Source organism: Oncorhynchus gorbuscha, linkage group LG10 (genome assembly GCF_021184085.1).
Source record: "Oncorhynchus gorbuscha isolate QuinsamMale2020 ecotype Even-year linkage group LG10, OgorEven_v1.0, whole genome shotgun sequence".
Lineage (NCBI taxonomy): Eukaryota > Metazoa > Chordata > Actinopteri > Salmoniformes > Salmonidae > Oncorhynchus > Oncorhynchus gorbuscha.
Window position 1 is genome coordinate 14,966,884 of NC_060182.1, and position 17,661 is coordinate 14,984,544.

Below are 17,661 nucleotides of genomic sequence, written 5' to 3' on the forward strand. Positions count from 1 at the left end.
CACACACACACACACACACACACACACACACACACACACACACACACACACACACACACACACACACACACACACACACACACACACACACACACACACTCGTACAGACAATAAAGGGTTTATCATTAACACTTCTTCAGAGGTAATGGGTATGAAGACAGAGGTAAAAATCCCTCTCTCACACACACTTACCAACAGGTATTATAATAATAATCACAACATAGTGTGTGTGTGTGTGTGTGTGTGTGTGTGTGTGTGTGTGTGTGTGTGTGTGTGTGTGTGTGTGTGTGTGTGTGTGTGTGTGTGTGTGTGTGTGTGTGTGTGTGTGTGTGTGTGTGTGTGTGTGTGTGTGTGTGTGTGTGTGTGTGATTCCATTTCTTTCCCCCATCCCTCCTTTCATGATTATACGTCTTAGTGATGTCACTATTATCAGTGATTGTTCGAGCTCCTCTGAATATGGCTGTAACACAGGGGTTGATCACTAGGGGGCAGCAGAGTACAGGTTAAATATATCACATGACGGACGGAGATATCCAATTGCAATTCCAACCGTAGAACTAGAATTATCGTATTATTCCAACGCTCCAGGGAGAGTTTTCCTGTTGGCACAGATCTAGGAACAGCTTACCATCCCCCACTCCCAATCATAACCATTATGCAGAAAATGCTAAACTGATCTAGGAACAGCTTACCCTCCCTCCCCCACTTCAAACCGTAACCATTATGCAGAGAATGCAAAACTGATCTGCATACAGAGGCAACTCCATCCTACTCAACACTACATGGAAGTGGTAGAGATCACATACGTGGTTTTATAATTACAACAATGCAGTAGAAATGAATCAACATCCTTAGATATCCAGTGTACTATCTGTATGTGTGAGTAGTGAAATTTCATTAACTTCAGTGAATAGTATGTTTTATATCTGTCTATAACATTCTCTCGCTCTCTTGGTCCCTCCCTCTGTATCTCTCTATCCCTCTCTCCATCTCTGTCTCTCTCTCCCTCTGTATCTCTCTCTCCCTCTCTCTCCATCTCTGTCTCTCTCTCCCTATGTATCTCTCTAACCCTCTCTCTCCCCCTCTGTATCTCTCCCCTCTGTATCTCTATCCCTCCCTCCATCTCTGTCTCCCTATGTATCTCTATCCCTCTCTCTCCATCTCTGTCTCTCTCCCTATGTATCTCTCTATCCCTCTCTCTCCATCTCTGTCTCTCTCTCCCTATGTATCTCTCTAACCCTCTCTCTCCCCCTCTGTATCTCTCTCCCTATGTATCTCTCTATCCCTCTCTCTCCATCTCTGTCTCTCTCCCTATGTATCTCTCTATCCCTCTCTCTCCATCTCTGTCTCTCTCTCCCTATGTATCTCTCTATCCCTCTCTCTCCCTATGTATCTCTCTCTCCCTCTCTCTCCATCTCTGTCTCTCTCTCCCTATGTATCTCTCTAACCCTTTCTCTCCCCCTCTGTATCTCTCTCCCTATGTATCTCTCTATCCCTCTCTCTCCATCTCTGTATCTCTCTATCCCTCTCTCCATCTCTGTCTCTCTCTCCCTCTGTATCTCTCTCTCCCTCTCTCTCCATCTCTGTCTCTCTCTCCCTATGTATCTCTCTAACCCTCTCTCTCCCCCTCTGTATCTCTCTCCCTATGTATCTCTCTATCCCTCTCTCTCCATCTCTGTATCTCTCTCCCTATGTATCTCTCTATCCCTCTCTCTCCATCTCTGTCTCTCTCCCTATGTATCTCTCTATCCCTCTCTCTCCATCTCTGTCTCTCTCTCCCTATGTATCTCTCTATCCCTCTCTCTCCATCTCTGTCTCTCTCTCCCTATGTATCTCTCTAACCCTCTCTCTCCATCTCTGTCTCTCTCCCCCTCTGTATCTCTCTATCCCTCTCTCTCCATCTCTGTCTCTCTCTCCCTCTGTATCTCTCTATCCCTCTCTCTCCATCTCTGTCTCTCTCTCCCTATGTATCTCTCTCCCTCTCTCTCCATCTCTGTCTCTCTCTCCCTATGTATCTCTCTATCCCTCTCTCTCCATCTCTGTCTCTCTCTCCCTATGTATCTCTCTATCCCTCTCTCTCCATCTCTGTCTCTCTCTCCCTATGTATCTCTCTAACCCTCTCTCTCCATCTCTGTCTCTCTCCCCCTCTGTATCTCTCTATCCCTCTCTCTCCATCTCTGTCTCTCTCTCCCTCTGTATCTCTCTATCCCTCTCTCTCCATCTCTGTCTCTCTCTCCCTATGTATCTCTCTATCCCTCTCTCTCCATCTCTGTCTCTCTCTCCCTATGTATCTCTCTATCCCTCTCTCTCCATCTCTGTCTCTCTCTCCCTATGTATCTCTCTATCCCTCTCTCCATCTCTGTCTCTCTCTCCCTATGTATCTCTCTATCCCTCTCTCTCCATCTCTGTCTCTCTCTCCCTATGTATCTCTCTATCCCTCTCTCTCCATCTCTGTCTCTCTCTCCCTATGTATCTCTCTATCCCTCTCTCTCCATCTCTGTCTCTCTCTCCCTATGTATCTCTCTATCCCTCTCTCTCCATCTCTGTCTCTCTCTCCCTATGTATCTCTCTATCCTCTCTCTCCATCTCTGTCTCTCTCTCCCTATGTATCTCTCTATCCCTCTCTCCATCTCTGTCTCTCTCTCCCTATGTATCTCTCTAACCCTCTCTCTCTCCCTATGTATCTCTCTCCCTCTCTCTCCATCTCTGTCTCTCTCTCCCTATGTATCTCTCTATCCCTCTCTCTCCATCTCTGTCTCTCTCTCCCTATGTATCTCTCTATCCCTCTCTCCATCTCTGTCTCTCTCTCCCTATGTATCTCTCTATCCCTCTCTCCATCTCTGTATCTCTCTCCCTATGTATCTCTCTATCCCTCTCTCTCCATCTCTGTCTCTCTCCCTATGTATCTCTCTATCCCTCTCTCTCCATCTCTGTCTCTCTCTCCCTATGTATCTCTCTATCCCTCTCTCTCCATCTCTGTCTCTCTCTCCCTATGTATCTCTCTATCCCTGTCTCCATCTCTGTCTCTCTCTCCCTATGTATCTCTATCCCTATCTCCATCTCTGTATCTCTCTCCCTATGTATCTCTCTCTCTCCCTCTCTCTCCCTATGTATCTCTCTATCCCTCTCTCTCCATCTCTGTCTCTCTCCCTATGTATCTCTCTATCCCTCTCTCTCCATCTCTGTCTCTCTCTCCCTATGTATCTCTCTATCCCTCTCTCTCCATCTCTGTCTCTCTCTCCCTATGTATCTCTCTATCCCTCTCTCCATCTCTGTCTCTCTCTCCCTATGTATCTCTCTATCCCTATCTCCATCTCTGTATCTCTCTCCCTATGTATCTCTCTCTCTCCCTCTCTCTCCCTATGTATCTCTCTATCCCTCTCTCTCCATCTCTGTCTCTCTCCCTATGTATCTCTCTATCCCTCTCTCTCCATCTCTGTCTCTCTCTCCCTATGTATCTCTATCCCTCTCTCTCCATCTCTGTCTCTCTCTCCCTATGTATCTCTCTATCCCTCTCTCTCCATCACTGTCTCTCTCTCCCTATGTATCTCTCTATCCCTCTCTCTCCATCTCTGTCTCTCTCTCCCTATGTATCTCTCTATCCATCTCTCTCCATCTCTGTCTCTCTCTCCCTATGTATCTCTATCCCTCTCTCTCCATCTCTGTCTCTCTCTCCCTATGTATCTCTCTATCTCTCTCTCTCCATCTCTGTCTCTCTCTCCCTATGTATCTCTCTATCCCTCTCTCTCCATCTCTGTATCTTTGTCACACTCTGTCCATCAGAATTGTACTCTTTCCATTTCTTCCCTCTCTCTTGCATCTTTCTCTCTGCCCTTCTATGTCATCTCTCTATTCCTCCTTTATTCCTCTCTCATCCCCCTCTCCATCTCCACCCGTCCCTTCCCATCGTTTCCTCTCTCTCTTTCTCTCACACTCTCTCCAGCTCTCTCTGTCATGTTTTGTCTTAGATTGTCTTGTCATTTTGCTTTTCCTCTGTTCATTTTCCCCCTGCTGGTCTTTTTAGGTTCGTTCCCCTTTTTCTCTCTCCCTTCCTCTCTCTCTTCTCTCTATCCTTCCGTTCCTGCTCCCAGCTGTTCCTATTCCCCTAATCAATCATTTAGTCTTCCCACACCTGTTCCTTATCTTTTCCCCTGATTAGAGTCCCTATTTCTTCCCTTGTTTTCCGTTCCTGCCCTGTCGGATCCTTGTCTCTTGTTCACCGTGCTGTGTCTATGTATTGCCCTGTCGTGTCGTGTTTCCCTCAGATGCTGCGTGGTGAGCAGGTGTCTGAGTCTGCTACGTTCAAGTGCCTTCCCGAGGCAACCTGCAGTTCTTGATCAAGTCTCCAGTCTGTTCTCGTCATTACGAGTAGTATTATGCCTTTTGTTTGTAAAGTAACTTTACTGGATTAAAGACTGTTTTCGCCAAGTCGCTTTTGGGTCCTCATTCACCTGCATAACAGAAGGATCCGACCAAGGAATGGACCCAGCGACTACAGATGCTCGTAACACTGCCGTCGAGATCCAAGGAGTCATGCTCGGCAGACACGAGCAGGAATTGTCTGCTGCTCGCCATGCCGTGGAGAACCTGGCCGCTCAGGTTTCCGACCTCTCTGGACAGTTCCAGAGTCTTCGTCTCGTGCCACCTGTTACTTCCTGGCCTGCCGAGCCTCCGGAACCTAGGGTTAATAACCCACCTTGCTACTCCGGGCAGCCCACGGAGTGCCGCTCCTTTCTCACCCAGTGTGATATTGTGTTCTCTCTCCAACCCAACACATACTCTAGCGAGAGAGCTCGGGTTGCTTACGTCATTTCACTCCTTACTGGCCGGGCTCGAGAGTGGGGCACAGCTATCTGGGAGGCAAGGGCTGATTGTTCTAACAATTACCAGAACTTTAAAGAGGAGATGATTCAGGTTTTTGACCGTTCAGTTTTTGGTAGGGAGGCTTCTAGGGCCCTGGCTTCCCTATGCCAAGGTGATCGATCCATAACGGATTACTCTATAGAGTTTCGCACTCTTGCTGCCTCTAGTGACTGGAACGAGCCGGCGCTGCTCGCTCGTTTTCTGGAGGGACTCCACGCAGTGGTCAAAGATGAGATTCTCTCTCGGGAGGTTCCTTCCAGTGTGGACTCTTTGATTGCTCTCGCCATCCGCATAGAACGACGGGTAGATCTTCGTCACCAAGCTCGTGGAAGAGAGCTCGCGTCAACGGTGTTTCCCTGCTCCGCATCGCAACCATCTCCCTCCTCTGGCTCAGAGACTGAGCCCATGCAGCTGGGAGGTATTCGCATCTCGACCAAGGAGAGGGAACGGAGGATCACCAACCGCCTGTGCCTCTATTGCGGATTTGATGGACATTTTGTCAATTCATGTCCAGTAAAAGGCCAGAGCTCATCAGTAAGCGGAGGGCTACTGGTGAGCGCTACTACTCAGGTCTCTTCATCTAGATCCTGTACTACTATGTCGGTCCATCTACGCTGGACCGGTTCGGGTGCTACATGCAGTGCCTTGATTGACTCTGGGGCTGAGGGTTGTTTCATGGACGAAGCTTGGGCTCGGAAACATGACATTCCTTTCAGACAGTTAGACAAGCCTACGCCCATGTTTGCCTTAGATGGTAGTCATCTTCCCAGTATCAGATTTGAGACACTACCTTTAACTCTCACAGTATCTGGTAACCACAGTGAGACTATTTCTTTTTTGATTTTTCGTTCACCTTTTACACCTGTTGTTTTGGGTCATCCCTGGCTAGTATGTCATAATCCTTCTATTAATTGGTCTAGTAATTCTATCCTATCCTAGAACGTTTCTTGTCATGTGAAGTGTTTAATGTCTGCCATCCCTCCCATTTCTTCTGTCCCCACTTCTCAGGAGGAACCTGGCGATTTGACAGGAGTGCCGGAGGAATATCATGATCTGCGCACGGTCTTCAGTCGGTCCCGAGCCAACTCCCTTCCTCCTCACCGGTCGTATGATTGTAGTATTGATCTCCTTCCGGGGACCACTCCTCCTCGGGGTAGACTATACTCTCTGTCGGCTCCCGAACGTAAGGCTCTCGAGGATTATTTATCTGTGTCTCTTGACGCCGGTACCATAGTGCCTTCTTCCTCTCCGGCCGGGGCGGGGTTCTTTTTGTTAAGAAGAAGGACGGTACTCTGCGCCCTGCGTGGATTATCGAGGGCTGAATGACATAACGGTTAAGAATCGTTATCCGCTTCCCCTTATGTCATCAGCCTTCGAGATTCTGCAGGGAGCCAGGTGCTTTACTAAGTTGGACCTTCGTAACGCTTACCATCTCGTGCGCATCAGAGAGGGGGACGAGTGGAAAACGGCGTTTAACACTCCGTTAGGGCATTTTGAGTACCGGGTTCTGCCGTTTGGTCTCGCCAATGCGCCAGCTGTTTTTCAGGCATTAGTTAATGATGTTCTGAGAGACATGCTGAACATCTTTGTTTTTGTCTATCTTGACGATATCCTGATTTTTTCACCGTCACTCGAGATTCATGTTCAGCACGTTCAACGTGTTCTACAGCGCCTTTTAGAGAATTGTCTCTACGTAAAGGCTGAGAAGTGCTCTTTTCATGTCTCCTCCGTTACTTTTCTCGGTTCCGTTATTTCCGCTGAAGGCATTCAGATGGATTCCGCTAAGGTCCAAGCTGTCAGTGATTGGCCCGTTCCAAGGTCACGTGTCGAGTTGCAGCGCTTTTTAGGTTTCGCTAATTTCTATCGGCGTTTCATTCGTAATTTCGGTCAAGTTGCTGCCCCTCTCACAGCTCTTACTTCTGTCAAGACGTGTTTTAAGTGGTCCGGTTCCGCCCAGGGAGCTTTTGATCTTCTAAAAGAACGTTTTACGTCCGCTCCTATCCTCGTTACTCCTGACGTCACTAGACAATTCATTGTCGAGGTTGACGCTTCAGAGGTAGGCGTGGGAGCCATTCTATCCCAGCGCTTCCAGTCTGACGATAAGGTTCATCCTTGCGCTTATTTTTCTCATCGCCTGTCGCCATCTGAGCGCAACTATGATGTGGGTAACCGTGAACTGCTCGCCATCCGCTTAGCCCTAGGCGAATGGCGACAGTGGTTGGAGGGCGACCGTTCCTTTTGTCGTTTGGACAGACCATAAGAACCTTGAGTACATCCGTTCTGCCAAACGACTTAATGCCCGTCAAGCTCGTTGGGCGTTGTTTTTCGCTCGTTTCGAGTTTGTGATTTCTTACCGTCCGGGTAGCAAAAACACCAAGCCTGATGCCTTATCCCGTCTGTTTAGTTCTTCTGTGGCTTCTACTGATCCCGAGGGGATTCTTCCTTATGGGCGTGTTGTCGGGTTAACAGTCTGGGGAATTGAAAGACAGGTTAAGCAAGCACTCACGCACACTGCGTCGCCGCGCGCTTGTCCTAGTAACCTCCTTTTCGTTCCTGTTTCCACTCGTCTGGCTGTTCTTCAGTGGGCTCACTCTGCCAAGTTAGCTGGTCATCCCGGTGTTCGAGGCACTCTTGCGTCTATTCGCCAGCGCTTTTGGTGGCCGACTCAGGAGCGTGACACGCGCCGTTTCGTGGCTGCTTGTTCGGACTGCGCGCAGACTAAGTCGGGTAACTCTCCTCCTGCCGGTCGTCTCAGACCGCTCCCCATTCCTTCTCGACCATGGTCTCACATCGCCCTAGACTTCATTACCGGTCTGCCTTTGTCTGCGGGGAAGACTGTGATTCTTACGGTTGTCGATAGGTTCTCTAAGGCGGCACATTTCATTCCCCTCGCTAAACTTCCTTCCGCTAAGGAGACGGCACAAATCATTATCGAGAATGTGTTCAGAATTCATGGCCTCCCGTTAGACGCCGTTTCAGACAGAGGCCCGCAATTCACGTCACAGTTTTGGAGGGAGTTCTGTCGTTTGATTGGTGCGTCCGTCAGTCTCTCTTCCGGGTTTCATCCCCAGTCTAACGGTCAAGCAGAGAGGGCCAATCAGACGATTGGTCGCATACTACGCAGCCTTTCTTTCAGAAACCCTGCGTCTTGGGCAGAACAGCTCCCTGGGCAGAATACGCTCACAACTCGCTTCCTTCGTCTGCTACCGGGTTATCTCCGTTTCAGAGTAGTCTGGGTTACCAGCCTCCTCTGTTCTCATCCCAGCTTGCCGAGTCCAGCGTTCCCTACGCTCAAGCGTTTGTCCAACGTTGTGAGCGCACCTGGAGGAGGGTGAGGTCTGCACTTTGCCGTTACAGGGCACAGACTGTGAGAGCCGCCAATAAACGCAGGATTAAGAGTCCAAGGTATTGTTGCGGCCAGAGAGTGTGGCTTTCCACTCGCAACCTTCCTCTTACGACAGCTTCTCGTAAGTTGACTCCGCGGTTCATTGGTCCGTTCCGTGTCTCCCAGGTCGTCAATCCTGTCGCTGTGCGACTGCTTCTTCCGCGACATCTTCGTCGCGTCCATCCTGTCTTCCATGTCTCCTGTGTCAAGCCCTTCCTTCGCACCCCGTTCGTCTTCCCTCCCCCTCCCGTCCTTGTCGAGAGCGCACCTATTTACAAGGTACGTAAGATCATGGACATGCGTTCTCGGGGACGGGGTCACCAATACTTAGTGGATTGGGAGGGTTACGGTCCTGAGGAGAGGAGTTGGGTTCCGTCTCGGGACGTGCTGGACCGTTCACTTATTGATGATTTCCTCCGTTGCCGCCAGGATTCCTCCTCGAGTGCGCCAGGAGGCGCTCGGTGAGTGGGGGGGTACTGTCATGTTTTGTCTTAGATTGTCTTGTCATTTTGCTTTTCCTCTGTTCATTTTCCCCCTGCTGGTCTTTTTAGGTTCGTTCCCCTTTTTCTCTCTCCCTTCCTCTCTCTCTTCTCTCTATCCTTCCGTTCCTGCTCCCAGCTGTTCCTATTCCCCTAATCAATCATTTAGTCTTCCCACACCTGTTCCTTATCTTTTCCCCTGATTAGAGTCCCTATTTCTTCCCTTGTTTTCCGTTCCTGCCCTGTCGGATCCTTGTCTCTTGTTCACCGTGCTGTGTCTATGTATTGCCCTGTCGTGTCGTGTTTCCCTCAGATGCTGCGTGGTGAGCAGGTGTCTGAGTCTGCTACGTTCAAGTGCCTTCCCGAGGCAACCTGCAGTTCTTGATCAAGTCTCCAGTCTGTTCTCGTCATTACGAGTAGTATTATGCCTTTTGTTTGTAAAGTAACTTTACTGGATTAAAGACTCTGTTTTCGCCAAGTCGCTTTTGGGTCCTCATTCACCTGCATAACACTCTCTCTCACACTCACTCTATCTCTCTCTCTCGCTCTCTCTCTCTCTAGCTCTCTCTCTCTTGTTCTCTCTCTCTCTCTGTCTCTCTTGCTCTCACTCTCTCTAGCTCTCTCTCTCCAGCTCTCTCTCACTCTAGCTCTCTCTCTCTAGTTATTTCTTTCCAGCTCTCTCTCTCTCTAACTCTCTCTCTCCAGCTCTCTCTCACTCTAGCTCTCTCTCTCTAGTTATTTCTCTCCAGCTCTCTCTCTCCAGCTCTCTCTCTCTCCAGCTCTCTCCCTCTCCAGCTCTCTCCCTCTCATCCCCCTCTCCATCTCCACCCGTCCCTTCGCATCGTTTCCTCTCTCTCTCTTTCTCTCACACTCTCTCTAGTTCTCTCTCTCCAGCTCTCTCTCTCACACTCACTCTCTATCTCTCTCTCTCTCTCTCTCTCTCTCTCTAGCTCTCTCTCTCTTGTTCTCTCTCTCTCTCTGTCTCTCTTGCTCTCACTCTCTCTAGCTTTCTCTCTCCAGCTCTCTCTCACTCTAGCTCTCTCTCTCTAGTTATTTCTTTCCAGCTCTCTCTCTCTCTAACTCTCTCTCTCCAGCTCTCTCTCACTCTAGCTCTCTCTCTCTAGTTATTTCTCTCCAGCTCTCTCTCTCCAGCTCTCTCTCTCTCCAGCTCTCTCCCTCTCCAGCTCTCTCCCTCTCCAGCTCTCTCTCACTCTCTCTCTCCATCTCTCTCTCTCTCTCTAGCTCTCTCTCTCTCTCCAGCTCTCTCTCTCCCTCTCACTCTCCAGCTCTCTCTCTCTCCCTCTCACTCTCCAGCTCTCTCTCTCTCTCTCTCTCCAGCACTCTCTCTCTCCCTCTCACTCTCCAGCTCTCTCTCTCTCCAGCTCTCTCTCTCCCTCTCACTCTCCAGCTCTCTCTCTCGCCATATCTTCTATTCTTCTGTGTCTGTGCGAAATGGTCACGTGACCTATGTTCCGTTGCGCCATAATGTGTGTGTGTGTGACTTGTGTGTGTGTGTGTGAGGGGGGTCTCCAGTGACCAAGTTAACTAATGAGGCATGTGATCTCTTTAAAGGCCCAAAAAGCAGCACAGTGAGAGGCTCGTCTCGGACTGAGGTTGACACACTTACACATTGATGCCTGTGTGTGTGTGTGTGTGTGTGTGTGTGTGTGTGTGTGTGTGTGTGTGTGTGTGTGTGTGTGTGTGTGTGTGTGTGTGTGTGTGTGTGTGTGTGTGTGTGTGTGTGTGTGTGTGTGTGTGTGTGTGTGTGTGTGTGTGTGTGTGTGTTAACATAGAGCCATACAGAAATCCTCTGATGCTAAACTCATACACATCAATATCAAATACTCTCTTTCTGTGTGTAAATCCCATTAACCTGCTACACTTTCACAGTTTAAATCCCATTATCCTGCTACACTTTCACAGTTTAAATCCCATTATCCTGCTACACTTTCACAGTTTAAATCCCATTATCCTGCTACACTTTCACAGTTTAAATCCCATTATCCTGCTACACTTTCACAGTTTAAATCCCATTATCCTGCTACACTTTCACAGTTTAAATCCCATTATCCTGCTACACTTTCACAGTTTAAATCACATTATCCTGCTACACTTTCACAGTTTAAATCACATTATTCTGCTACATTTTCCAAATGTCAAATACAATATTGACCTGGGGCTGCTTGCCTACAGTAACCTGTCAGTAGTACACAGGGTCATTTGGCAATAGCTCGCCTTGACACTTGGTACGCTGAGGTGATGCTTTCAGATAAAAACACACATCTGTATGTGACTGCGGCTGTCAGGATCCCTCAGCCTTGTTGGGGAGTGGTGCTGCTCATGTAGGTGGAGTCAGTTGGATAGGACCCCCCCTCCCTCACACATACACACACATTTGTCCCCCCCAGGCAATCCCAACGCAGGAAAATAAATCTGCAGGCTTTCAGTCAGTTTAAGCGTGGCTGACACAGTGGAGGATGTGTGTATGACCCTACCAATGGTCTTTCTGTCTGTCTAGCATCCCCCTCCCTCCTTAGCTCATTGGAACTTAAAGTATAGTATAGTACTGTCCACACAGATTATGTACAATGTGTGTGTGTGTGTGTGTGTGTGTGTGTGTGTGTGTGTGTGTGTGTGTGTGTGTGTGTGTGTGTGTGTGTGTGTGTGTGTGTGTGTGTGTGTGTGTGTGTGTGTGTGTGTGTTTGTGTGTGTGTGTGTGTGTGTGTGTGTGTGTGTGTGTGTGTGTGTGTGTGTGTGTGTGTGTGTGTGTGTGTGTGTGTGTGTGTGTGTGTGTGTGTGTGTGTGTGTGTGTGTGTGTGTGGTACAGTGGTTCCTCCAATAAGCCAGTGTTAGTCCTAACTAATATATCCGCTGGGTAATAGGTTCATTCCATTGCCAACGCTTCACTGGCTCTGCTCTCTGCTCGGAGAACAGAACTAGGTCAAACCTACTTTAGTGGAACAAAATGAAGCAACAAAAACAAATAAGTGTGTGTGTGTGTGTGTGTGTGTGTGTGTGTGTGTGTGTGTGTGTGTGTGTGTGTGTGTGTGTGTGTGTGTGTGTGTGTGTGTGTGTGTGTGTGTGTGTGTGTGTGTGTGTGTGTGTGTGTGTGTGTGTGTGTGTGTGTGTGTGTGTGTGTGTGTGTGACACGCAAGAGACAGGGGGTTGACATAGACAGAGAGGGAGAAACAGATAGAGAAAGAGATAGAGGGAGGGAGAGAGATAGGGAGCGAAGGAGAGAGATAGGGAAAAAAGGAAAGGATGCTAGGAGAGAAAAGGGAAGGATGGATAGAAGGAAGTAAGGAAGGAAGGAGAGTGGGAGGAGGAGAGATCCATTTCATGAACGACGGTGGCCACTGAGCGTGACCGTGAGGAGTGGACAGTCACCACAGCTCAATCAATTTAATGATGACATCATCAATCAATTACAAACAGCCAATGGGAAAAAGAATGTTACACTGACACCTCATTCTAACTGGGCAGATGAATATAACGTATCTGAAATCTCACGCATGGCTCTCGACCTTCGCCTCTCCCGAGTCTGTACGGGAGTCGCAGCGATGGGAGAAGAGTGTAACTACCAATTGGAAATCATGAAATTGTGGAGAAAATAACAAAATACAAAAATTTGATTAAATAACAAAATACAAAAAAAATACAAAAAATGTTGCAGGGTTTTGATTTCATTCAGATCTGGACATTCGGTCCTTAACAGGAAAGTGAGAGTAGTTGCTGAGTGTTGTGTGGTTTGATATGATGCAAGACATGTTTCCAACCAACAGGGGTCATCTGTCGGACTCCATAACTTCTTACCCCCTCCATCCAACCAACGCTCTTCCTTCCCCCCAAGCTTCTTTTAACGCAACGGAACACTGAATCTTACTGGACGACACAGTGAATAATTGATGGGGATTGGGAGACGGCTTGAAAGAAGAAAGATAGCCTCAGTGCCTCAGGGTCAAAGGTCAGGATATACAATTACAGGCACTAGCCCCTACTTCCATCTAGATGAGAGAATCATTTTTAACACGATCAGTGTTTCAGTTACACATTGACTCCTGAGGATGCCCTTAAAGTAGGATGTCGACCATTTTGACAGCTTTACCCAGATATCTTTATATAGCTCACTGATGTCTGTAGCCACAGACCGTTTGTTTGTCCATATCTAAAATAGTATGTATTTGATCATTTCCAGTAGAATGGACTTCTTCCTGAAAACCCCACCTTCGATATGGGCATTCTCAACAGGATGTTTCATCACAGTAACTGATCCTGTGTTTAAAGGCTGTTACAGTTAGTGTTTCAAGAATGTGCCAACTGGCAAATGGAACCTATTTTTATTTCTTTATTTAACTAAGCAAGTCAGTTAAGAACAACTTCTTATTTTACAATGGCGCTCTACCAAACCCTTCGCTAACCCGGACGACGCTGGGCAAATTGTGTTAGCCGTCCTATGGACCTCCCGATCACGGCTGGTTGTCATACAACCCGGGATCGACCCAGGGTCTGTAGTGACACCTCTAGCACTGTGATGCAGAGCCTTAGACCGCTGCGCCACTCGGGAGCTTCTGCTAGGTTTTATGTCAGTTAATTAAAAAACTACAATCTGTCAAAATAATTACAGAGAGAATTGTATTTTTAAATTAGGCACTTGAAGGGATACACATATTTATCTCAAAAAAGGCTGATTGCATGACTAATTTAAGGTGTCCAGTGATAGTATTTGAATAAAGACTTCAGTCTGTTTAGATTTCGTCATTCCATCTACACAAGAATGAAATAAGCATGAACAACTGTGAGAATGAAAATATTTAACGTCTGCAATGAATTTAGACTCAGTAATGCCCAAGTATACAGCATTATGAACCATACTACGGTACACTCTCACCCATATTACACTGACCATCAATACTGAGGAATGCTGGGAAATACAGTACCACATACCGTCCAGTCCTATCCACCCTGAGACATACCTGAACCAATCAGGTTCACCGAAAGCCCCAACCCCAACCTGACCTCTACTGACACTGTGGTTTACCATCAAACAAACATACAACACTCCTGCATGTCCTTCTTCCATTCCTCTATTCCCCCATCATTCCCCCTCTATGTGTGTATCTAGCTCTTACTTCCTTCCAATCACTTATCTCTCTGTCCTCCTTCCTATCAGTCATTCATTCCCCCTCTATGTGTGTATCTAGCTCTTTACTTCCTTCCAATCACTTATCTCTCTGTCCTCCCCCCTGTCAGTCATTAATTATCTCTCTGTCCTCCCCCTGTCAGTCATTCATTATCTCTCTGTCCTTCTTCCTACCAGTCATTCATTATCTCTCTGTCCTCCTTCCTATCAGTCATTCATTCCCCCTCTATGTGTGTATCTAGCTCTTTACTTCCTTCCAATCACTTATCTCTCTGTCCTCCCCCCTGTCAGTCATTAATTATCTCTCTGTCCTCCCCTGTCAGTCATTCATTATCTCTCTGTCCTTCTTCCTACCAGTCATTCATTATCTCTCTGTCCTCCTTCCTATCAGTCATTCATTCCCCCTCTATGTGTGTATCTAGCTCTTTACTTCCTTCCAATCACTTATCTCTCTGTCCTCCCCCCTGTCAGTCATTAATTATCTCTCTGTCCTCCCCCTGTCAGTCATTCATTATCTCTCTGTCCTTCTTCCTACCAGTCATTCATTATCTCTCTGTCCTCCTTCCTATCAGTCATTCATTCCCCCTCTATGTGTGTATCTAGCTCTTTACTTCCTTCCAATCACTTATCTCTCTGTCCTCCCCCCTGTCAGTCATTCATTATCTCTCTGTCCTTCCTATCAGTCATTAATTATCTCTCTGTCCTTCTTCCTATCAGTCATTCATTATCTCTCTGTCCTCTGTATTGCATCAGAGGTCTGTCTCCAAGGTATTCCTGTGTTTTTCCAGCAGGGAGGAGCACTGCAGGGCAGACTGACTCCACTACTGAATTATAGATATCTGTTACATCACACACACATGCCTGCCACTCATTTGCAGCATTCGCCTCTAACCACACAAACACCTTACACCTGACCCCTCCCCCATGCATCCTTCTTCTATAAAAACGCCACTCTCCATCCCTTCCTTTATCCCTCCCTTAAAATGCTTCCTCTTTCATCCTCCTTTCATCTCTCTAAGACTCCTGCAGGAAAGCTGAGTCATTAAATCACTTCAAACAGAGAGAAAGAGAGGTTGCCTGGTCTCACTCAATAACTACAGGGGAGAAAGTTCTCCAGGCTCACATGTCTAATGCAGAATGCATCGGCCTCCTACACATACAGAAAGTAGGGTTCCTCAAGGGTTATTTGGGAAGGTTGATGGTTCCAGGTGGAACTATAATTACTTAAATAACATTTTGAGCCCTCTAATTTTTCTTTACAATTCACTATTCACAATTCTCCTCTTTCAGTGACAATGTAAGGGAGGTGGCTCATTCAAATATTTTAGGTAGTGGTTTACGCACAGCTATTCTTGCGCAACCATGAGTGAGAGTGTCATTCCACTTTATCTAATGTCTTGTTTTATGCCCGTACATATTACATATGACTATGGCCAGTGACGGTGTCTTGTGAAAGACTCTCGTATGGCCTTGCGTCTTTTGAGAAAGGTTGTCTAAATCAGTCAGTGGTTCTCACTTCTCTCCTCAGAGACCCCCAGCTGTTCCAGAGGTATCTCTCTTGATTCAACTTGTCAATTAACACAATAATAACACCTATGGAATTTTAACAATATAATATGCCTGACCAGAATAAAGAACCCTGTATGGTTCTTCAAAAGTATCTACAACGAACCTTTCAGAATGAGATATTTTTCATTCTCCATTAACCTCTTGCTCCTACCTGGCACGGAGGCGTCCCATCTAGAGATCTGGAAATGCAAATGCGCTACGCTAAATGCTAATAGTACTAGTTAAATCTCAAACGTTCATTAAAATACACATGCAGGGTATTGAATTAAAGCTACACTCGTTGTGAATCCAGGCAACAAGTCATAGTTTTAAAATGCTTTTCTGCGAAAGCATGAGAAGCTATTATCTGATAGCATGTAACACCCCAAAAGACCCGCAGGGGACGTAAACAAAATAATTAGCATAGTCGGCGCTACACAAACCGCACAATAAAATATAAAACATTCATTACCTTTGACCATCTTCTTTGTTGGCACTCCTAGATGTCCCATAATCACTATTGGGTCTTTTTTCGATTAAATCGGTCCATATATAGCCTAGATATCGATCTATGAAGACTGTGTGATAAACGAAAAAAAATAGCGTCTTATAACGTAACGTCATTTTTTTAAATTAAAAAAGTCGACGATAAACTTTCACAAAACACTTCGAAATACTTTTGTATTGCAACTTTAGGTATTAGTAAACGTTAATAGTTAGTTAGTTTTCTATCCACACATACTAATCATATGCATATACTAAATTCCTGGCATGAGTAGCAGGGCGCTGAAATGTTGCGCGAATTTTAACAGAATGTTCAAAAAAGTAGGGGGTAGGAGTAACAGGTTAAGGTTCTATAAAAAAATAGCCCCAAAAATGGTTCCCCTATGGTTACAAGCCAAATAGCCCTTATCTGGTACTATGGCCAGCATTACCATATCTGTGTGTACTGGGCCATAGACAGGAACTATTGTCAGCATTACCATATCTGTGTGTACTGGGCCATAGACAGGAACTATTGTCAGCATTACCATATCTGTGTGTACTGGGCCATAGACAGGAACTATTGCCAGCATTACCATATCTGTGTGTACTGGGCCATAGACAGGAACTATTGTCAGCATTACCATATCTGTGTGTACTGGGCCATAGACAGGAACTATTGTCAGCATTACCATATCTGTGTGTACTGGGCCATAGACAGGAACTATTGTCAGCATTACCATATCTGTGTGTACTGGGCCATAGACATGAACTATGGGCAGCATTACCATATCTGTGTGTACTGGGCCATAGACAGGAACTATTGTCAGCATTACCATATCTGTGTGTACTGGGCCATAGACAGGAACTATTGTCAGCATTACCATATCTGTGTGTACTGGGCCATAGACAGGAACTATTGTCAGCATTACCATATCTGTGTGTACTGGGCCATAGACAGGAACTATTGTCAGCATTTCCATATCTGTGTGTACTGGGCCATAGACAGGAACTATTTGTCAGCATTACCATATCTGTGTGTACTGGGCCATAGACAGGAACAATTGTCAGCATTACCATATCTGTGTGTACTGGGCCATAGACAGGAACTATTGTCAGCATTACCATATCTGTGTGTACTGGGCCATAGACAGGAACTATTGTCAGCATTACCATATCTGTGTGTACTGGGCCATAGACAGGAACTATTGTCAGCATTACCATATCTGTGTGTACTGGGCCATAGACAGGAACTATTGTCAGCATTACCATATCTGTGTGTACTGGGCCATAGACAGGAACTATTGTCAGCATTACCATATCTGTGTGTACTGGGCCATAGACAGGAACTATTGTCAGCATTACCATATCTGTGTGTACTGGGCCATAGACAGGAACTATTGTCAGCATTACCATATCTGTGCCTGCCTACATTTGTATATCCACGTTGTCATGACAATCCTCTCATATGGTCGCTTTGCCTTCCTGTCAAATGCCTTATCGTTCTGCCCCTGAACAGGCAGTTAACCCACTGTTCCGAGGCCGTCATTGAAAATAAGAATATGTTCTTAACTGACTTGCCTGGTTAAATAAAGGTAAAATTAAAAATTAAAAAATTAAAAAGTAAATTATCCACACTCAGAAACACAAGCACAATGGTCATAACCAACATTTTCAGCTTGACACAATGGCGCAGTTCGCACACGCACACGCACACACACGCACGCACGCACACACACACACGCACGCACGCACACACACAC

At 46.6% G+C, this 17,661-nt stretch overlaps 1 protein-coding gene across 3 annotated transcripts in view; it reads right to left on the reverse strand.

Moving 5' to 3' along the window:
- The window catches only part of LOC124045584 (cyclin-dependent kinase 17-like), a 125,382-nt gene that overhangs the window by 18,353 nt on the left and 89,368 nt on the right, over positions 1-17,661 (reverse strand). The gene's annotated exons all lie outside the window — the stretch shown is intronic.